Raw genomic sequence first — 23,743 nt, forward strand, 5'->3', positions numbered from 1 at the left:
ACCTTAAAAGCTACAACAGAAACAATACAGAATCCAACCTGAAATCTCTCCAATGCTTTTTACTCAAAATCTTCAAAATATCTCCTGGAAAGCTCCAAATGCAAAGAAACATTTTCTCAGAAAAAAATATGCATTAAAGTGTTCTGCACTGGCTATCTTTCAGATTTGTTGCAATGGCTCACACATTCAATAGATAAGAAAAACAAGATTATGTTCCTCTACCCTTTCCCATTCTACAGACTTCCATTATATACATGTGTGTGCATGTGTGTTTGTACCCTCATAACTTGCTCTCTTATTTTATTAATTTGTACACCCATAACTTGCCTATTATTATTATTAATTTTTCTTGACTTTATATGTTGCTTGAGAGAAAGAAAGATATCACATTAGGTGATGAGGACAGGGCTTTTTGGTGTACTGATGAAAACTAGTCCGGGAACCAGAGTGTGAAATATTTATCTAACAGTTCTTCAGAGCAGATAAGTGTTTAATTGTTGATATAATCCCAGGAAGCAGGCTCTGTTGATCACATTATCCTTTAATTATCACAAGAGTTCAACAGTCAAACAATTATCTTTTCATTTCCTTGCTGAGGTCGAAGTACCTCAGAAGATATCCAAACAAAATTTTTCTAGAGCTGGGAAATTTAAACAGAGGTTTTAATAGCAATTTACTGTTTTTTTTAAATATATATATTTATATTTTTAAAAATAGACCTCATGGCTAACACTGGAAATATTTCTCTGCAGTTAAGAAGCCAATGCTTATTGGTAAAGTAGCTTCTTTCCTAAACTGTGCTGAAGGATGTAGAAGAACGGCTTTAACAAAGAAAGGTGTGGTGTTCGCACACAGTTGGCATCTGCTCAGATTTCAATGGCTGGTCTGTGTTAACATGCCTCTGACAATACACATATGGCGCTGCAAGTGGAGGAAAATGATGCACCAAGAAATAGGAAGATTTTTTTGAATAATGAAGGCTAACGTATTAGAAGTAAATTCAATAGTGTGTCTTGTAAACCTTTTACTGAAGTTAAGAGTATGTCATTAATAAAGTGCGTAAAATTAAAAAAAGAATTTCCTTAAAATAGCTTTTGGAGTCGTCTTAGGAAGCATTATCTTGACAATGTTAATTATTGTCTTTTTCTTTTTTGATAAATGGATTATGCAAAATTAATTCCCTCACTATGTAGATTTAATCCGCAACACAGGACCACTGTCAGAATTCTAAAGTATTTTGAATTTTCTAATGAATAGATATAAAAAAGCCATACTCAATTAATTTATTAGTTTGAAATTTGAAATTATAAATAAGTCACTGTCTTCATCTACAGTTTCCTGCTTTTGAACAAATCCCACTGTGCGGATGCCTGCAGAAAATCATTACAGGATATTTTTGAAGACAAAGTTTTATCATAGTGTTCCAAAATGTTGGATAACTCTTCTTCAGTTTCGTTGATGCTGTACTCTTGAAGAACCTACAAGAGACAGAGACAACTTTAAAATCTATTTCAGTGCTTTGGGTGAGCAAGAAGTAAAAACATTAGTTTATCTTGCTAAAATTTCTTTACAAAATGATTGATTCAGCTCCACTCTGTCTCTGGCTTCTCAGAATATTAGAAAAAAAAGTCAAAACTTCCTTTATTATCTCTTACTCTTCCTATGCCAATACTGACTCCCTGGGATGCATATCTGAAAACCTGCACATGCAGGGGTTTTGTCCACTAGCCCAGCCAGCACTTGCCTGAGGGAGCTTTGGGAAATGAGCAGCACCCATGTGCATAGAAGCTAATTTACAAAAAGTACATGTTTGAAAGGCTTTCACTGCTATCTGGAGATGAGATGAAGAGGTGGAATATCTTCCTTTCTATCCTTCTTGGGTGTCCTGCAGCCTTTGCATCTGGAGGAACAGAAGAAATAATCCAGTCACTCAAACTATGCAAACTCTTATGTATATAATAATGCCTGTGATGCACTCGGTGCTTTTCATTTCCATGGGACAAATACTCAGCCTGTAAGCATGCCTTCATTATGCTTCAGCAAGAACCCAACTTGAACAGGACGCATCTGGTTCACCTGATGCTAAAAGCCAGGTTATATACCCTCATCTTTCAAATATCTCACCTGGTGCATTTTTCAGCACTTCAATTTTAAAAGTTCTCAATGCCCTGACGTGAAAGAAAATAATGCATTAATTACTGAGGATTACTTCTGGTTTTAGATGCACTTGGGAATTTAAACCCTGAAAGTGCCCAGCAGCACGGTGTGTCCTTGTGTGCTATGCCAGTTGTCATTAGTTTTCTGGCAAACTCATGTTAGTCTGCCCCTTTCCCTCTGAACAGCTCAATCAGAAATCGCTAATGACCCCTTGCAGATAGTACAGCCATAAATAGCAGTGTTACTGGAGTTAGCAGAGAGCTAATTTCCTCGTTTCAGTAAATTAAGTTACCTAGGAGATAAAGGGAACTGTACCTCCACAAATCACTTGATATCTTGTCAAACAGTAGATTAACACCTTTGTAGTAGGATTTCAGAATCAAGGATTGCTTCTAGATCCACAAAGAGTTAGTTTTTTGGTTGTGGGTTTGTTGGGGGTTTTTTGCTTAGATTCTCGCACGTTAGGAAGCTTGATTTGAAAGTTGTTGCCTTGCTTTAACTATAAATGGTAATCATCGCATGTCCTAGAGGAACAAGACAAATTAAAATCAAATGCAAAGGAGCCTGATCTACACTCCTCCTCCCCTGAGCCTGGTCTGCTGAGGCAGTGCCCAAGCAGTCAGAAAGCTGCCGTGATAGGCAGCCTCAGGCACGAAGATGATACGGCCGCGTTGATACATCTTGCTCCTCAGCCTTCGTAGAGGAGCAGGCGGGGGCCTCGGGTTTCAGCTATGTGGCAGTGCCAGAACACGTCACATTCCCACCAGTCCTAAATAAGTAAAGATTTAAAAAAGCATTTCTGTGACTGGTATAATTGAACAGGTTTATATCTAGCAGGCAACAAGCTGACTTGCTGCACCTCCAGGGGAAGGGGAGGGCCAGAAGCACACCTTATCGCTGCTTATTGCAGACAAGCGTTTGCTTACGGCCATTGAGCATCCCACCGGCTGGCTGATCAGTCTTTTGAAGTAGCAGCAATACCAAGGGGTGTCCTAATGCACACAGCAATAAATGGGTTCAGGGCCCCACTCAGTGGGTTTTTTTCTTGCAATTGACTAATCAATATTCAGAATTACTCTAGAACAGACAGTGATTATTATTCCCAGTTAAAATGGTGTCCAAGATTTTGAAACCAGTAAAGCTAAGCAAAAATCAAACTCCCCATGGTTCTAGAGGAAGAATCACTGATATCCAGAATATCCAGGTGTGTATTTCCTGTTTGAGGGGATACAAGATACCTAAATATTTGGCAGAGGATACAAATCCCTTTTCTAGTACAGAATTATGCTGCACACAGAAAAGCAAAGAGAGAAACCAGAAACAGAGGTTCCCAAATGGGGGTTACCTGGGCCCGTTCCACGTTTAGAAGGGACCACACCAGCTGGAGGGTCGCAGATTCCTGCACCTCCAGCAATGCCTGCGTGAAGACCTACCAGAAGGTATGCTTCTATTCCCTTCCCACGTGTTTGTGAAAGGTATGCATTTAAACTTTGTATAGGGACTAAGTTTTTTCTGGTTTATCTATTCAGGACCCCATCAAGAGGTCACATCTCAAGGAAGTGTAATCACATGTGGAAAAATTACCGTAAGTAACAGCCAGAGCTCAAGTCACAGAGAGGAAACAGGAAAAATTTATACAGTCTAGTTCAGTACCGTTTTTTAGAATTTTTTCAGTCAGAAAGCTTAGATTAGACAATTCTAATTTCCTGACTATTTATTGAATACAACTTGCCTGAAATCTGCAATATTTAACAGTCCGCTATGGCATCCATCATAGGATTTAAGAGTTTGCTTCGTTGGTCTCCTTCAGTGCAGAATCTGGGGCTGAATTCTCAGCACTGCACTAAAGAATGACATGGTTTATAGTCCAGGACTCGGCTAACAAAGCTGGATGAGAAAGGCTTGTGATTACCAGCAGCATCATGAACACAACTGGGCAGAACTGTCATGCAGAATGAAAAGATGGTGGACTGTAATAGTGCCTTGATCTGCAACTGGCTACCGAACACTTGTTCACAAACGATTGCAAGAGACTGTTTACACAAGATTATTTTAACCTATAACATTTTGATATTCTTGGGAGGTGCAGATGGTATATTTACTTAATCACTGTCAAAGCTCTGACTTTTTATTATTTGAAACTGATTCTGAAGTCAGTGTTACTTCTGCTCAGTTCTCAGTGTTTTCACATGTATTATGTATGCTTGCCTTGTTTCAACTTCCTTTTTCAGTCATTTTTAATTCCCTGCAGTGTTCATTTTTCAGAGTGAAATTTTTGCTTAAAAGTGACTGAATGCATAAGCCAACTGTGGGAGCAGTACGGTATTTAAGAAAAACCAAACCCCTACTGTACTCCTTTCCCAACACAGAAAATACCTTGTAACCCGTTTTTGAGCCTTTCTGTGGTTCCACAACTGGACCACAGGGCTGATTTTCCTTGGGACATATTGTAGCCTGTTCTTTTAGCCTGGCTAAACTTGATACATCAGTGCACCCTGAACACGTGAACTGCAGAGCTATTCATGAAGGCAAAATTAATTCCACTTGTACAAAGCTTTAGCACTGGAGTGATCAGTAAGGGACTTTTCCCAAAGTCAGCAAGATCCAATTCACCTGCAGGCTCTGGATCTGTTCTACTACCTTGTTTTGTTTTTAAAAAAATACATCTCCCTCTCAGCTTTCCCCTACACTCTCCTGGTATTTATTATTGTAGTTGGGTGCCAGCTGCACGTGTCACTGTCCACAAGCATCTCCTTGTGCAGGATTTGCACCCTTGACTTTATACACCTGCTACGTGGACGCAGAGGCTGTGCTGCACCTACACCTGTTGTAAGAGGCCTGGGGGGCAGCTGCACCATCTTCCTGTACTCTTGGGGTATCCCTCCAATGTATATGTTGCTAAGGAGTGAGTGGGTACGTGAATAATGCAGTTTCCAACCCGAAGTCCTGAGTACCCTTGTGGGCTGAGGGGTGGGAAAGGGCACTTCACAGTGACTCCAGCTGGGGTGGCTTCCATGGCTCAGAGCCTGGATGCTTCCACGAAGCCCTAGGACGTTGATTCTGTCAGGCTTTTGTGGAATTGTGCCTGCCACCAAAAGCAAAGCAGTTTATTTGGGTATTTTATGTGTTCCTTTGATGTGTTCCTGTACACTTATTAGGTGGAATGGACTGAGCAATCTATGAGGAAATTTCACTTTGAATATTGCCTTATATAAAGGTGCTCAGAACATGGACTGAGACTCATTAATTTTTTTCTGAATAGAATAAATAAAAGTTATTTGAGACAACTACATAGGGACTTAAAAATTACTGCTTTACGCTCTCCAGAATACTGGGATGGAATTTTATAGCATCAAGTTTGTGTATAAAGGAAACATTATGTAAGATAATGAAGTTCTTTGATGCAAAGCTTAATGGTTTTACCTTACTCTCCCTACTGGTAGTGAATACTTGATAATTCCTAATGATACTCTCTTCATACCTTGGTGGCAATCTGTTCGTTCCACATCTGAAAACAGTTCGGTAATGTAATTTCTCTATAAAATGCTGCTACTAACCATATCTAAACTAATTAGGCACAGTCAGAAACAGCCTAAAAATGTAGCAGGCTCGCTGAATGAGCAGATTTGGAATTTGGCACTGTTCCTACTACATAACTTGATTGGGATGCTATTATCGACGCCTTCATTTCTGGGCCACGACAGCCAGATTTCTGTGTCTCTTCTGATCTTTTCTGCCCTAGAGCGGTACTGTGGGCAGAGGGAAACAGCTTGTGTGTAGCTGTTTTGCTGGGACTCTTTTGACTCTTCATCACAGCCTGGGGAGCTGGTACGTGCAGCAGGGAGAGCTGCAAGGGCACAATCCGTGCTGACCAGTCCTGGCTACTAGATGTTTTTAGTGACCGTTAACAGCAGTGCAAATGAGAGCTCCCTCTGGGCTTTTCTTACCGTGCTGGGTGTGGGGCAGAGGCACAGCTTGCTGAAAAGTCGGGGCCATCCCATATTCCATGCACTTTTTATTTTGAGTTTGACTTATATCTAGTTCAACAACTGCTCTTAAAACATCGCTCCTGTGCTTTCTCTTTGGAATTACTATCTAAATTTTAGCAGATTTGGCCATTTTGCCATATAACCTGGATACACAGAGCATGACCCCAAGGAGTTAAATCCTCCAGCTGGAGGATATACCAAATGAATACTAGGCAATTAGTATCATGGGATTAAATAAGAGAAAAGGGAGTCCCTGCTTAAAGTGACTATAGAAACAGGCCATGAAATATCCTGTCAATACAGCAGAAGCTGGAAAAAATATAAAAATAATTGTAATTTTGATTTTTATAAGCTTTGTACCTACCACCTTCTGTGGTTTCTCTGTAAACACCCCCTGTACAAGTGATCTTTCCTGTGGTTTTAACAACAAGGTACAACTCTGAAGAAAGTCATAGTATACAAATCTTCAGGTATTTTTGAAATCATATTTTGTTGTTATTTGGTTAATTTCCCCTTCACTTAAATCCAAATTGAACTTCTCTGCTATATCTGAAATGCAAAGAAATAATATTTGTTTTGTCATTCTTAAAAAGAGCCAACCTGTGTTCACAAGTTTTACCAGGGATGTGCTGCCAGGTCACCAGCTGCAGTGACTGCTGCCTAAGTGTGTTATGCAGATCTTTCTATATGCAAATATATGTATATGCTTATAATTATGGCATGATAGTTCACGTTTTACAGGGTTTCAGGAAACAGGTAACATGTCATTTTGATTTTAAAGAAGTACTCCTTGTAATTAATGAAGATAAATGATCTGATAAGCTAACATGTTCTTATAGCCAGGACTTTACATTTGGCTATAGAGGTGCTCCCTGTCTTATCACACATGCAAATGTCCTAACAAAGGCACATAAAATCCACTCTCTAGAAGAGAACACAACAGAAGGGATGTGTAGCCCAGCTCTTCTAACAGTAAAAATCCAGGGTCACTTCAAATCACTAGGTGTTCAGCCATTGAAACCAGTGCACCAGAAGCACACACAAGCTCACAGGGAAAAGGCTGGTGCATCTATCTAGCGAAATATCCCCAGGCACAGAAAGGGTAGTGAATTGGGAAGGTGATGAGAAACTTGTACACGTGCCACAAGTACCCGCAAGCAAAGCCACGCGCTCCCTTTTCAAGGAGCAGCTGATTCTGAATAGGAATGTAAAATTATTGCACCCAAGACTATTCTGGTCTGCAATAGCAGGGTGGTACCTGGAGCAATCATGTAGTAGTTGTCACTTACTAGAGGCCAGATATTCCTATGGCTGGGACACCAGAAAGAAAACAGCTGAGAATGAATAAAGCACTTTTCAGATGGTAACAAACCTAGGGAGTCTGACACTGGGATTTCTCCTAGCTTGCTGACATCCTTTTCTTTGTACACTTTCAGCATGCCTCTCCAGGAATGTTGGATGTTCTTACCTTATTTTCTATTGTTCCACAGTTAAGGACAGGTACAGAACAAGTTGTCTGAAGACGACTGGATGCTGATGTCTAAAAGCATGAGATAACATTGGTTTTTTTTTCCTCTGGAGTTTTACTGGTTGTATAGACAAACCACCAGATGACAAATCCAGGTTTTGGTCTTCCAGACTTGGGATTAATGTACCATTTGAGTCACTTCTCAATCTGATTTGAATTTGTTCTGCAAAACTGTAGGTAAAAATGTGAGAACACTCTTAGCGTCAAAACATTATTCATTTATTGAACCTTGACAATTTTTTCTTAATTTGGCTTAATCTGTAAATCATTTATAGTTTCTCCAAACTGTTTCTTACTAACAACAGATAGTGTTCAAAAAAAACCTATGTAGTACCATCTTAGATCAAACACAAACCAGTGCAAAGTCACTGAATTACAGAATAACATTGCTTTGACTTGTTACTGTGAGGACTCAGTTCCACAGTGGTCCTGTGCAGAGCCACAGGAGTTACGTGAGAAGATCCTGGTGCTCAGTGTCTTTGATTGCTGCCTCAGCAGTACTCCGAGTTGCAAGTAAAGTCTTAGTCTACCACTGTACAATACATGCACAAGTGGTACTTATGCTTCTAGATCCAATGTACAATCTCATATTTACTGAGACTTCCCAGTGCTCCCTTGAGAGTCTCACTGGTGCAGACCTGCTGAGGCCTCACACACATTTCCATGTAATGAACGCTGCAGGAACATTCATCCTGACCTGTGTTCAGGCTGGCTGGGGTCTTTCAAACAGCCATGATTTTAGGGAGACTTAATTTCCCTCCCTATTGTCTTATACTACCCAATCTAGCATTCATGTAGAGTAACAAGGAATTTTCCATTGCTTTTTTGGGGGGAATTGGACCAAAGCATGAAGGATGCATGTAGCTAATTGTCTGGGCTTTTCAAGAAAGAACCTATAGTTAATGCAATAATTGAGCTAGCAATGGGACAAAATTTAGATTTACCAGCCCTGACAAGTTGTTTGCAACTTTAATTTGCTCAATCTGTTATTTCTTCTTCAGTAGCTAAACATCTCCATGTAGAAGTAGTCAGAAAATCCAAGCATGTTCCAGGCACTGAATAATTCTAAATATTTTATGTTTCTGTTGTAGGTTTGGTTGTAGCTAAAGAATGTGGAATAGGTAGGTGCAGCTCCACAAGGAAGATATTTAATTTTTCCTCCTGTAATGATTTTCCTACCTTTCTGTGAACTGTAACATTACAGTAAGAGGCCAGCAGAGCAGTGGAAAGGACCAAAGTGCATTAACAACGTGAAGTGTAGGTATGGATGCAAAAATGAAGCAAAACTACTGCATTCTTAATCCATTCATCTTACCTTTCTCACATCACTGGCTTTTATGGCAAGTCTATCAGTTAGACTATCAGGCATTAACAGCTCTAATTTGGCATCCACTAGAATATTTCAGGACAAGCCAGCAAATACCTACTGGGGAACTGCAACTGCCAGTCCTGCCTAGCTTTGTCGGATGACCATGGCCATGTCAGATCACCATAAGCCATTATATTTTTTATGCTGTTTTGCAGCTGTTGGGCCTTTCTAATTTGCACTGTTTTCTTTGTCCTCAGAAACCTGATTGTGCTTAAACACAGAAATTTTATTTGCCATACAGCTCTGATGGATGTGTGTATGGTAACGGCAGGGAGTGCAATTGGTGTAAATTGACATATAACCTTTGACTTTAGTGGAGTTTGTATCTGGGCCAACTTTTGTCATCGTAACACAGTTTTGTAAATTAGCTCATTTGCTTATTGACAGGTGGTTGTGCCTGATTTCATGGGCAATCAATAGGAATACTGCCACTGAGTTCCACAGGTATTATTTTCAGCCTATGCACAGAAATGAAAATCCAGAAAATTCATAAAACAACCATACTTACCTGCTTTTCGCCCTGCTAGAGAAGACAATGTCTTGGGATGTCCAGGCTGAGAAGACATGTGTGGGTCCTGCATGGCACGGGTAGCTGGCTTGGTAGAAGTTGCAGAACTAAGTTGCACTGGGAGTGCTTGATGGCATTGTTACACGCTCCGAGCTGAACTTCAAAAAATCCTGACACTTCAGCCCTCCACCAGTGCTGACATCCACTGTGTTCCAAAGATTTTCAAACTAATGCAGAAGCAAAAGATTACTTCCATAAATGCTACTTTTACAACAAGAGAATCCTCTTATGTAGTAAGGATATGACAAAACATATAAAAAAGAAAGGGAGAGGATGCCTTGGAATAGAAGGAATCCTAGGGCCCATCTTATTAAAAAAAATATCACAGCTTCTCTGCAGAAGCCTGCACAAGGCTGGGAAAACAATGAAAAAAGTATTTCTGCAGGACATTTTTTAATTGAATTGGGCCCTTTGTGTGCTGTTTAAACTACTAAACCCTGTGATTAGACACAGTGATTGAGCTGCAGTATAGAAGAATAACGCTTTAACATGAGATGTAAATCAAATACATGGCGCACCTGTATCCTGGCTAAGTACCACTGAGGCGAATTTCTCATGCTATCAGGTGCACCTAAGTTATACCACCATCTCAGGAGGCCATTAAGGTTCCTCAGTTATTGTATTTGCATCAACAAATTATTTCACCCTGAGGGCAAAAATGAATCAGCACGAAAGAACACAGCAGGAAATCTTTACAGCCTTTAGAATCACATATAGTTACGACGTATGGCCAAGAACCATACCTCTACAGTACAGCCAACCTACAGAACACCTGGGGGCAGCTGCTGATACATTTGCTTCTGCTGCCTGTGGAGGTCCATGTGGCTGCTTGGCCTGACACAGGGCAGGTATCCCACCCTCTGGGCTATGTATGGAATCGTAAATCTGAGGCTGGGCTGATTCTCCGCTGAACAGCATTTTATTCAGTAAGTAGCTGCACTGAATTAGTGGGACTACTTATGATATAAGCTACTAATCAAAGCAAGGATTACCAGTCTGCCCTTAAATGAGCTGCACTCATTTTGTGAGTGTTTCAAGAGTCATCAGTATGCCTTTTTAGGGTCTTCATTATTGATTTTTAATATAAATCTAATTGGGAACCTCAGATTGCTTTTGATTTGATCTTTTTCAGCAGAGACTTAAACCCTAAAGGAAACTAGTCACCTCTTTGATGCATGTGCCAAGTTGCAGTCAAACTTCAAAGGGCAAAGGATACATTTTGAATTTGCTTTCAACTTTCCCCCATTGGCCTGGCTGCTACCACATTATGAATTATAAACAATTCTATTTTGCGCTTGTGATTATACTTCACACTTCATACGAGGATCTCAAAGTGTATTACAAACTTCAATTAAATAGAACAATACCCTGATGAGCTGGGTTAGCTATAGTTAGAAACTATTTCAACACCCAACAAAGTTAGTCATTTGAGGGACTGTAGAGAGTTCAAGCAAGTCAAGGGAGTTCAAGCAGAGAAGAGAAAAGTGGCTGTGATAAAAAGGAGGATGTCAGTTGGCAAGATATTAATCAACACCTTGCTTGCAGCATGTTTACCATCCTTAGCCTTTTATGAAAAGGTCACAGCACCAGAAATTCTGAAGACCAAGCAGCCAAACTTCAAGAAGAAATTCTCCATCCACTACTTGACACAGACTCCAGCTGAGCCTTGCTAATAGCAAACAGTAAGTGGCCATCTCCAGAAGAGGATAAAAGAAGATGTTTTCTGTGAAGTTGTCCAGACTATGACTATTAGTAACACTTCTGTAACAACTCTGAGCAGCGACAACAGCCAGAACAGCAGGGGTTTGGATTAGCAGTGGCAAACCCTGTACCCAGATTGGAAGGCTCTCCTGGGGCATCTTCATATAGATACACGTAGGCATATCTTTGAGAGGCCTGTCAAAATCAGAATATCTCTGGAAATACAGGGCTGGAGTCTCACTCACATAGAGGCTGCTGCTTATATAAATGAGGCTCCTCAGGCCTGCTTCTCGTTGCTATTACTGATGACAGTTTCTATCAAGATTTTTTTCTTCACTTGTCTGAGGTTCTTTTAAGAATAAAATAGCTCCTCTGTCCCTTTGCTGCTTCTTGAGTGTAAAGTAGACGGGATCTAGTTTGGAGGACTTTTCAGCTGCCTGCCTTGCTGCTTCCAAAAATGAAAAAAACAGGAGAATTTTCTTAGTTCAGGAAGTTGTGCGTTCTCCTGCCTCGGCCAGGGCTCAGCCACGAGCTCACCTCAGCGCTTCTGCTCAGTGGTTCACAGGGATGAGGGAAGGCTATCACCACATTTTCACTTTTTCTTTCACCTGATATCGAAGCTCCAGCTTCAGATCCAGCACTTGCACTTGGTACCTCACCAGAATCGTGGCTTTCAGGAATAGAGCACACAGGCCATTTTGTTTTTTTCTGATGTTTCCAAGGGGAAAGTGGAAAATATTTGTTTTCAGTAGTTTCATCTGCAACCTTACACATGTGTAGCAGCGCCTGATAACATGGCAGGCTGTGACATCTCTTTGCTGTAATTACAAGCAGGCCCTGCTCCTGTCTGCAATTTATTATCAAAAATGCTGGGCCAAGAACTCAGAGGGTATATCTGCAATGAGGACAACACTGAAACTCTTTTCTGTAGTGCAGACACACGTACAAGTTTGGAGGCTTTGTGTCTTGTCTTATGGCATTGATGTGATCCTGAGCATGAAGGTTAGAGTGCTATTAAGTAAAATCTGAAATCTTTCAGTCAAGGTTCCCTCTGTTTTAGTATTCGCCTAGTCTTTGGACTAAGAAAAATCACATTGAACCAGCATTAGAAAAGATAAAAAAATGGCTCTTCTCATTTTAAGTTCAGCAGAAGCAGAATCTTACAAAAGACTGACCTCTCAGGTACCCCTGAGGTTACCACTGGGCTAATCAGATGGTTTGTACTGCCAGATTCATGCCGTGACTTCAGTCACTCAAGCTAAATTCAAGGTTACATAAACTCTGCTAATGCTAATCTGATGGAATCTTTAACGCAGAAAAGTAGCTGAGAGGTGGTCGGGAAATGTCAAATGCTTGCCCCTTTCTTTGTCCAAGGAGGGCAGGACAAAATAGCTACTGAGAAAAAGGAATTTGCATTAGGTCCCCATGGAAATACTTTTTATTCCATGCTGAGAAGGCTCTCCCCCCCGCTCCCCCCCCCCCCCCCCCCCCCCAACTGGAATTGGATTAATTTAAAATTGATAAAAGAAACTTTTAAAATAGCAAATATACAGATAAAGAGCTAGCGAAAGAGAACTACTGTGCTTTAAATTCACACCTTCGCTATTAGCAATAGCATCTCTGACTTTGCTTTAGAAAGCCTGCGATTATTATAGTTCATAACCATACTCAGAGATAAGGAAAAAAAAATCTCCCACAAATGTAGGAACAAATGTTCATGGAATGATAGTCTTAAAACATTTTCAGTTCATCCAAATTTTTAAACCACTTGTCTATACACAGCAGTATGCAAACACATGTCTCTAGCCATAGCCAATATACCCAGTCGTACACTTATATTAAGACAAAATAATACAGCTTTCTTTTCTTCAGTCAGCCACTGAAAATGTCAGTTACATATATCCCAGAAATCTTCTTTTGATACTGTATTATCTTTTGAAAAGTAAATATCTTTAAACTCTCGTGCAATTGTGTTAAAGCCAGCAGTCACTACTTCTTGTATCTGTGAGAAGACGTGTCTCTCTTGACAGCTCCCAAGCAGATTTAGGTGGAATGACTTTTTGCCCTTCCTCAGTCTAGACAAAAAACATACACAGAGAATCAGTAATGGATCCACTGAATAAATTATGAATCATGGTGTGGCATTCAGCCAGTCGGAGAGGGAAACGTCCGTGGAGAAGGCGGCCTTCAAGATCCTGCAGGCAGTAAAAGCCGCTTCTAGGAATTCTGGCTTGTGCCACAAAAGAGAAAAGGGGCTATGCAAGTAGTTAAGGGAAAAAATAGACTATAAATGTGATCCAACTGGTGACAGGCCAACAAAAGCACAGGGTTCCAAGACTGACCTAAACTTGTATAAAGGTCTAAAAAATTGGGTGATCTTACAAAGAAGGCTATTCTGTTAATGCAGAAAAAAGGGAAGTGAGCGCTAACTAGCCCAAATATCCCAAACGTATTCTTCTCATCTGAATAGTCTTTAGCAAGCAGTGGAAATCTCTTTGATTGAAAAGGCATTTCAGTCCTGAGATGAAAGAGAGGGCAATTATGTCCCTTTCCTTTCTAAGTTCCAGGTACATTTACAGCAGTACTTTTTAATTTGGTCATCCACATTGGGAACACTGCAGCTAAACAATGCAGCTGAAGGCTGCAAAGGTACAGAATGTGTCACAGGAAAGCAGAGAAGGCGTTAGGTACAAGAGTGTTAACGCTAGCACAGGATGTGCACAACCCCCTTTTTCAGTGTGTTGCTTTCAAATCTAACACCGGTGTATGGCTTTCAAAATCTACCACTGGAGCTTGTTACTAACTAAACTCCCACTATGCATTCTGCAGGGTGGAAACCCACACTTTGGGTAAATACAGTAGAAGGTCATATGGCAAGCAGAAATAAAAAGGACAAAATACAGTTGGTTGGAATAAACTGCAAGTGAAGTACTGCAGGGCTTTGGTATGGACATACCCGAGAATGCCAAGTCTAACTGTGCATTCAAAAGGCCACATTTCATAAAGTTAAATATCAATGAAATCTATTCAACATTTACATGCTACCTCCAGAACTGGCAGTAAACTTCAGTTTTTAAAATGAAACCAAGTTTTACTTATAAAACTAGTCTCAGGAATGGCACAATGTGGAATAACAATAAAAAGCTGTATCAGAATATTGAAGAAGAAAGTACTTATCTTCAGGAATGGAAACTGACTTTCCGCCCACTGAACTGTCTAAACTAAATATGTTAAATATCTTGAATGCAAAGTTTTCACAAACACAAGTGGCAGCTAGTTTTACTATAGCTGTGGCAAGAAGTCCTGGTAGAAACAAAACAAAAAGAAGTCTGGTTTTGGTTCAAAGACATTTCTTTACAACATGTTAAATGTTACTATCGTATTTTATACCCCCATGTTTAAGCATATAAGCTTTGCCACCTTCTTGCTCCATGCAATATGAAATACCAAAAAAGAAACAGATGGCTTTTGGTCCTGTGCTCCTGTTTCCTTGTCACATCTCAAATGATCATTATAACTGGATGGAAAAGAAAATATGTTTCTTACAGAACTGCAAGAAACATGCCTCCTAATCAGAAAAGACTCTACTATCTTCAGATGCAAGTAACGCTTTTCAGTATTAACTATGCTTTACATAAAACATGCGTGCAGGACAGGCATTACGGCTGTATTATTCTTAAGAGATAAAATAGAAGAAGCGGAATCATGCATGCAGATGCAGAAGCCAGTCTGTGCCATAGTCAGGAAATGAAGATTGCTGGGCACAGACCAGCACAGGGTGCACCTTCTGCCTGCCTGACATTACCGGATCTAAAAAGCACCTTACTGCTGCTTTTAATTTTTCTAATAATTAAAGACTTAGGGAAAGTGTTACTGCCCTGCAACTTTTAAGAGAAACCTATTTTGTAAGTGCAAGCTTTCCCAATTTATTTAATTTCAAGAGCTTTTTATTTCCTAAGACCTAATGCACTTTGATCTTAAAATGGTTAGAAAGCCAATAAAAAAACATCTCAGTTGTTCTTCTTGCAAACCACAGACTGAAAACTAGAAAGCCTTTTATGTTCAGTTATTGCATTACACTTGTCTGCCACATGCAGTTAGTACATTCAGTGTGTATCTATGACTCTATCATCCACAGCTAAAATAACCACCTTTAGCTGAAATAATGCAGCTGAAACCTAAAATCTCAGACTCTGGACTGGGCACCTGGACATTTAAGTGCCATTTCTGCATTTCAAACTAACCTTATACACAGTTTCTTAGCTTCGCTGTGTCTGACTTTAACCACTAGTGAAAGTGAGCAACAGGAATGAAGCTGCCTCAGAGCTATCATAAAGTCATAGAACCATCTAGGTTGGAGAAGACCTTTAAGATCAAGTCCAACCATTAACCCAGGGCTGCCAAGTCCACCACTAAACCATGTCCTTAAGCACTGCATCTACGAGATTTTTGCCCTAGCAATGCTTGCAGATCATTTATAGAGGAGTTTCCATTGGATGGCAGAGGGGTTACTTCTCTTTTAGTGATGTCCTGATATTTGCTGCCACGTGCTCCACTCATCCCATTAAGCTTCACTTGATTGATTGATTGAAGTGATATATATCATTTCAGAAGTCAGGGGACAACAGACCTCTGCAGCTTCTCAGACTGCCACGTGGCCTCTGAGCAGTACCTGCCCCACGCCCCAGCCAAATGCCAGCTGCCACTGTAGGCTGTGAAGTCCAGCTTACCCAATGCTCCTGCTCAGCTCTTCAGAGGCTTTCTTGCCCTTCCTAGCGGAATTTGAGAGAGCCTTGGGAGAACTGTGTAAATCCACTTTCATCGAGAGAGGGGGGCATTAGTTTATTACTTTTCTTATGGGCCACCCTATATATCTCACTTGCTGTTCAAAGCAGGGCTGTATTTTTCTTCTTTAGAAAGTTTCTTGCACAGCATCGTGTCCTTTTCTATAAATGGCATAACTATGCTGATTAGTAATAAAAGAAGGCTCCGCCACCCACACCTGCTCAGTGAAGCTCCATTCCTGCAGCTCCTTCCTGTTTCTGGAAGATTTTTCTATTAAGAGGAATTCTTAATTAGAAAGTAAATCGGTACAGCAACATAAATCACAATTTCCCTGCTTCTGTTCCCTGCCCTGTCACAAATCTGACCTCCCTCCCTTTCTGGGGAGGCTCAGAAAGCAAAGGTCTTGGGAAACAGCTTACCCAAGAAGGCCCTTGTATCTTCCCCTGAAAAAGGATGCTTTTTCCTCTTTGTACGCGAGAATGACCTTTGCCAGAAGCAATCATCCTTTTGACAGTTTACACAGTTTTAGAGGTTTCTGTGCTTAGCCCATGGGCCCTCCTTTATCCTACCAACACGTATCTTCAAGTTGTTTTCCATAAATGCTCTTCCCTAAAGACGTGTGGAAGCAGCAGTATTAGTTGCCTGAGAGTGGATTGGGGTGGAAACGCATTTTCTTCTTATGTTCAGATAACCAGTAATTCACCAGCCAGCCTGTTCTAGCTCTCGGAGTCTCAGCACTATAGAGAAGCTTGTATTTTATCCCCAGATTACAAGCAGAGTTGTAGCCTCATCTGGCAGTGATCAGTCTAGCTCCATTAACCTGAGTGCTGATTTACGCCTGCTGAGGATTTGATAGCTGGTGTGCAACAGGAGCTTGCAGTAATAAACCCAATTCTAAATAAAATACGAAAATTCCATTGAGGGTCATTCTATAATGTACCATTTTCCTTTTGACCAACTGTTTGCCACAGACAGATTAAAGTTTTGAGGTCACATTTGCAGGAAAAAATACTCTTGGTAGCGTTTAGAATATGTAATGGTACGCAATGGTTTGACAAAATGACTTGATACAATGAGTCAAAGGTGGCACGTGGCAGTTTCTAACTTGTCTAGAAAAAAGCTAAATTTCTCTAAATGTAATTAAAATAACGATGGTATTAAATAACTATGAAATATGAAGCCTAGGTAGAACTGGGTAAAGAAGCAGGAGGCACAGTGAGGCTTCCCTGCCCCTGTCTCCCCAGCAGTGTCCCCCCATCAGCGCTACACCTGATGGTCTAATACTATGTTCCCTACTTTCCATTATCCCTACTTTCTCCTCTTCCTCTGCTCTTAGTAAATATAGAGTGAAAAGCTTCCACCCCAAGGAACAATTTGCCATTTAAAAATTCTATTAGGCCCTTTTCTTCATTGCTCAGAACAGAGAAGGAAAGGGAGGTATAGCTTTGGCAGGCTTGCCAATGGGGAAAGATCCCAAAATGGATATCCCAGCACGAGGAGGGACAGCACGTTGTAGTATTGGGGAGGGCACTGCACAGGAGAGCAGGGGCAAGGAAGGGGAATTTTCAAACCAGTTTTGCTACGGATAAAGAGAAACATGGACTTAGGTCATGGTGTAAGGAAAGCTTTAACATTTCTCAGCCTGAAGCAGATGTAATAATGGAAAGTAGATGCAAACATGCAGGTACCCCAGGACAGGTATTTCCAGGGAACACAGCTGTTCTGCATGAGGACAGACAAAGTTTGTGGTGCTGCTGATTGAGGGTAGGGACATGATCAGCAGGCCTGCTTACCTCTGCTGCTGGTGCAATGGGTCATGACTGATGACAGTCAGTTGTCTGATCAGATCAGTGGCCCAGAACAAGAGGGCCCAGAGGTTCAACAGATGAGGACAGCAAGAAGTGAATAAGCTTGTAAATCTCGCACCCTCAAGACAGAGAAAAGCACCACCTCTCTAGAGCAGGTCCTTAAATATTCCTGCTGCAGTTTCACAGGTGGATCATGGCAGCAAAATGAACTTCATTTCCCCACACCTGAACACAGTGCACAAGGGCTGGGTTAGTATACACTGCCGAGTTTAGGTAGCAAGGTTGTGTAAAGACTGAGGACATCACTTCCCTGTTGCATAGGGGGTTTTGGAGCTCAAAAAACATGGTTACAACAGATACACTGTAGAACTGCACTCTGAACATTTCAGCACTTGCAGGCTAATCAGTGTTCAGGGACACACAGCACAGCCACTCTTCATTTGTGGAGCTGGTAATCTGTGTCAGTGCTGTCCCCTCTGTTGATTAAAGAATAGTTTCCAAAATCATAAGTAAGCTGTTCTGTATGTATTTTACAGGAAGGGGTTGTAGCAGCCACTGCTGAGAGCAATGTGATGTGAGAATGAGTGGCTTTGTAGACTCTCACCAGCAACATGCCCAGCAAAGGTGGAGACAGTGATGATGTACCCATGTTTTCACTAGTTAATAGAAAAAAACTAATCCTGGACCTCAGTCCTTGGGCCTGGAGGTACAGTTCTCACAGTGCCAGGCTTCAAGAAGAGGTGTGAACTGGCTACGCTGGGGGGAATCCTCTCATGGGTACTGGTCCAAGGAGAAGCAGGATGCTCTCTCTGGCACGAAGCGCATCAAGGATGAACAAACAAGCCTGCATTTTTGCAGGCAGGTTGATCAGATGGAACTGGCTGCAAACAAAATGCACTCAGCTGGTGAAGAAGGCATGAGACAGACTGCAGAGAAACTCAGAACAGGAAGCTAAACACAAACAAAAATGGAGAATTTAGTGTGGAAGCAGAAAGTTCAGGACAAAGCTAAATCAAATGCCTGATTTGATATTGAAATATTGTGCAATTTTTTCTGCAAAGAAGTCCTGGAATTCAATCTGATTTCCAAATTGCATCATTTTAGATGGAATCACATTTGTTTTTTAAAAAAGCTTTTCTGAACATGTTTCTACTCATTCCAGTAATTCCCTTTGTCAGCTGAAAGACAGACATGTTGGCAAACCCCTAGTTAGTTCAGTTCCCACCCTTGAACGGGCACAAGCAGTAATCTGTCACTTCTCTCTGCCATCTCCTCAACCTGACCTGTCCACTTCCTCCTCACTGCTGAGCTTGACACACAAAGGTTTACTAAGCTTGCAGCAAATCACTCAGTGGTCTCAGCTCCAGGAAGGCTAAACAACAAATTGTTCAGCCCTGATCATAATCCCTCCTTTTCCCATATATTCCCCTCTATAGGCAGCTCTGCTGATCCTTTATGAACATCTTGCTGTTCTAGACCTGACCAGCACCCCCTGAACTGTCCCTTCTAACACATCCTTCACTTTCCCCTCCCCCACATCTGAAATAGCTCACAGTGGGGAAGGACAGGAGAGTACCTTTTCTTTTGGGGCAGTCTGATTCCCAACTGCTTTTTTCATTAGGCCAGACTGCATTAGCCACTTTTTTAAACGCAGAAGAGATCCACTCAGGCCTTATTAATCACAAGGCTGGCAGGCCAGCCGAGAAAAGTTCACAATGCATATTCCTAGCATCTGGACTTTTACAAATATCCTCAGAGAGTCCACTGGTGGTTACCAGGATCCCATCTAAGGCAATGTCCTCTCTGTTTCCTTCCTCAACTCTTCTGCAGTTGGTTAGCAACCCCCAAGCTAAGTGCCATAACCATGGCTCTTTCTTAGCTGGATACTAAGCTGCAATCATATTGCTTAAAATACTTCGCATTTCTTTAATTCTATTTTTGTATAGTATAGTCCTACAGAGCTGTATTTCAGTGGGCATCCTACTCACGTACAGATGTTATAGTATGTATTCTAGAGAGTTAATCAAAATGTAAAGCTCATCAACATATGTCAAAACCATCAAAAGATCCACATGCCACATAAAACATTTAGAAATAATTTCCATAAGATTTTTTTCATCTCCCCTCATTCAGCTGTTTTCTAGGAAAAAATACAACTTAAACCTGTATGACTTTTGGGGTTGTGAATGTTTGCCTTTGTGGTTGTGGGTTTTATTTATGAGGTGCCATTTGAGACAAAAGTCATCCCAGGCTCATACTTTACTAGTTCAGTAAATTTTCCGTACTTTAATGATCAAGCTGCATACTTTACTTGTTACTTTTTAATATACTTCTGTGATCAAATTGTATAGCATAATGATCAGTTTTCCTGACATGCCTGAATGAGTTGCATAACTCATTAATTTAGATACATACTTTACAGGCCAAAATTGTAGCGTGTTTGGATGAAGTGAATAATTTAACAACCAGCCTTCTCTCAGAACCTGCACAGGAGCCCAGCAACATGTGCAAACCCAGGGTGGGATGAAATTGCAAAGGCATGGGAAATTTTGGGTTGAACCCAAAATGAAAACATGAGATTTGAGAGCATCTGGAAGCTGAACCAGCACTGTGAACCTGGTTCATATTTGTTTTGTCTTTTAAAAAACATTCCCTTGTGGATTAATTTGGGATTGTAATGATGGATTTATCCCTTCTACCCCTAATACAGCACAGAAAACTGTTCAAGGTGAATGCTCAATATTGAAAAAAGCAATACAGGCTCCGGTCCTGTCATGGACTGAGTACCTCCTGAAAGATGTGTAGGTATCTTTTTTTTTTTTTTTCCTAAATTGAGGCAGAAAGTATTCGGGGTCTTGGAGCACTAACTGATAAAGAGACTTTGTGTTAAAACATACAGGCTTGCAGAGTTTGATCCCAGGAATTGTACAGCTTGACAAGTTGTTAAGGAGGTTTAGCACCTACTCAGAGGATGAGAAGACACCACAGCAAACCCTTCTCTAACAAAAGCATCTACCTATTCTAAAGTTCACATGAAAGCTTGCTGGCCAGTCAATATGACAGCACACAAATATATTCTTAAAATAAGTATACAGATATGTTATATTTCATGAAATTGGTCTTTGTGTTGGTATGACTCAGCTGAAACTTAGTGAATTTATATCAGCGTAAAAGCAGAAGAGAGAGAAATGCAGCATTTTCTAATCTATACAAAGTATTCCACTGTTTTACATTGGAGATTGTGTAATCTATTATATCTCTTAAGACTGCATTTTAATTTTAATAAACTGAAAGTATAAATATTTAAAATTCCCCAACTATTTTTTAAATAACTATAATGTAGTCCTGCCACTAAGGACAAAGTAACAGTTGCACTGCTATAAATATTAATGCTAAATTTACAGAGAATAAAATACATTTAAGCAACCTTATAAAATTTTGAATAAAGGTACACTTATAATACACACTTTGGTAAAGCTATGCTTATTGGTAACTGACAGGCATCGATGAAGTCTCTAACCAGTTACAAAAGCCTGTAACACATCACAAACATTTGGAGCTCTTTATGAGTCCTCCTTCATTTGAAACCTGTGGTCCCTCCTCCTCCTCCTCCTCTCACTAATTACTCAAGCCCTGCAATTATTTGAAACCTGACAGACTTTGACTCAGGACACGAAGAGGCTGACACAGAGCTCACTGGTTTTCCAGCTTCTACTTTACAACACAAGATTTAATCACTGTATAGCTCTATACGGATTTGTTTAGCACAACATTCTATTATCGCCATGGCAATAAAGTGGAAGGCTTTTTATATGGTTTTCCATTGGATGATGATTACTATTTTTCTCATTTTATTTGTGCTTCGAGCATATACTTTTGAAAATGAAACATAGTTACTTCTTAGAACATAAGATGGACGTTAATACTTTTTTTTTTTTTTTAGAACTGCTTTTTATCCAGCTAGTAGCCAGCTTTCACATCCTTAGCCAAGTTCAGAAATGAGCTGTAAGGTAACGTCATTTGGACTCTTGCACCCTCAGATCCTCTTATACTCAATTCCCACTGGGTAAGGCAGACTGAGAGGGGAGAAGCCAGAGGAAAGTGAAGGACCATGAAATTAAAATAGGACAGAGACTTCTTTTATTTACACCTTTTGATAATGTTCCTGCTATTTACGAACATGGTAAGGATTACTGCACTGATAAAAGGATGTGATTATGGAAAGATCTGTTCTTTCAGTCTGCACCAAATGGACAACTCTATATGAGGCACTGTGGACACAAAAATCTGCCACAGAGAAGCAGCAACTCTAGTTTAATTCGAGTTGTTGCAACATGCATACTCAGAGCATCATAAGACTCTGTCCATGACTACAATCAAGATTTTTTCTGTACTTGAACTAATCTTTGCATTTGACCTTCCTGCTACATCTCTACTGCTATTACTGTTTGGTACCAAGAACCTGGTGGGCTTCCCACTCCACTCATTTTTCTGTCCAGCCCCTGCTAGTCCATCTAGATAGGTCAGGGATCCTTAGGCATATTTGGATATCCCATGTCCTACATCACTTAGTTGGCTGCATCCATGTTATGCTTTCAGCTTGCTGCATGAACAGACCTAGATCTATGTGAGTGTAAGACTTAACTTCTTAGAGCTTTTAAGGGGATAAGGGCTTGACGGAGTTCAACAGAAATGAACAGAAACATGTGAATTCTGCATGCTTAGTTAGTCAGCCAGTCACTTCTAACACATCAGATCGTATCTTTTAAAGAAATATATTATAACATGGTAGCTCTTCTTATCTCTGTGAGGTGGTTTATACTTTTCAGGAAAACTTTCCAGTCTACTGTGAAATCCTTACAAAGGTTAAGGTTCTTGAGAAGGTACCTGAACGGCCTGTCTGATAATTTAAACCAGAAATGGTCAAGTACTTGCCAAAATTCCAGGTCTTTAATTACTCCAGTGCTGCCTATCAAATAGAGAAAATGTCTGAGAAGCAAGAATTCAAGTTATTTAAGCAAACACAGACATTCCAAAAGAGAAGGTTTTTTTAGCAACCATTTAGCAGTTAAATGGAAATACCTGAGACCTATATGCCTTTTACTTGCAGGTATTTTATACATGGTGAAACAAAACACGTTTCTCAGAACCTTACTTAGTCTGAAGCTTCCCTTTCTTTTAAAAATTATATGCAATTGTTGAAATAAGCCAAAAATAGCCTGTATTTCTGTGCCACTTGTAAATATAAATATGCAAATAAACAGCCACCCCCTGTAAAAGCAAAAAGGCATTATATCAAGTATCCAAACTTTTCAGAAAAGGTAGTGGTTAAGACAAGAGAGGAAACAAAAATATTTGAGAGCTGCCTTAAATAATGTAAATTAAAATATTTGTAATTAAATTCACCTAAGCATATTTAATTTCCCTTTCGGTCCGTGTTCCCCGCCCCCCCCCCCCCAGATGATTGCCCCTGGAAGGTCAATTTTGTTTTCTACTCTGTAAAGGACTCAATAGTCCTTCATCCTGTAGAATCACAGAATAGTTTGGGTTGGAAGGGACATTAAAGGTCACCTCGTTCTAACCCCCCTGCCATAGGCAGGGACACCTTTCACTAGATCAGGTTGCTCAAAGCTCCATCCTCATTAGCTTCTGCTCATCATGAAGGCTTACTTGCTCTCTTCTTGTCCTCCCTTGCACAAAATGCCCAGCCTTTTCTTTGTGGGAGTTTTTCAAAGGTTTCCCAGGGAAAACAGATTAGGTTTAGCACAGTTGCAGCAGCCGGTGTGCAAGAGAGTAGTTCAAGTGGCAGAGATACCAAGGTCCAGAAAAGCTGTGTGC

General features: G+C 40.5%; 1 long non-coding RNA gene across 3 annotated transcripts in view; it reads right to left on the reverse strand.

Moving 5' to 3' along the window:
• Positions 1-714: 714 nt before the first annotated feature.
• The window catches only part of LOC130150776 (uncharacterized), a 118,272-nt gene continuing 95,243 nt past the window's right edge, over positions 715-23,743 (reverse strand). For 2 of the 3 annotated variants that reach the window (XR_008822381.1, XR_008822383.1), the window contains 3 exons: positions 9,552-9,778; positions 7,615-7,845; positions 715-1,478 (listed from right to left, as the gene is read on the reverse strand). This is a non-coding gene — a long non-coding RNA (uncharacterized LOC130150776). Of the gene's footprint in view, positions 1,479-7,614; positions 7,846-9,551; positions 9,779-12,878; positions 13,388-23,743 lie in introns of those variants that run through there. The other variant, XR_008822382.1, reaches the window with a different exon arrangement.

The sequence above is a fragment of the Falco biarmicus genome, chromosome 5, assembly GCF_023638135.1.
Source record: "Falco biarmicus isolate bFalBia1 chromosome 5, bFalBia1.pri, whole genome shotgun sequence".
Classification (NCBI taxonomy): domain Eukaryota; kingdom Metazoa; phylum Chordata; class Aves; order Falconiformes; family Falconidae; genus Falco; species Falco biarmicus.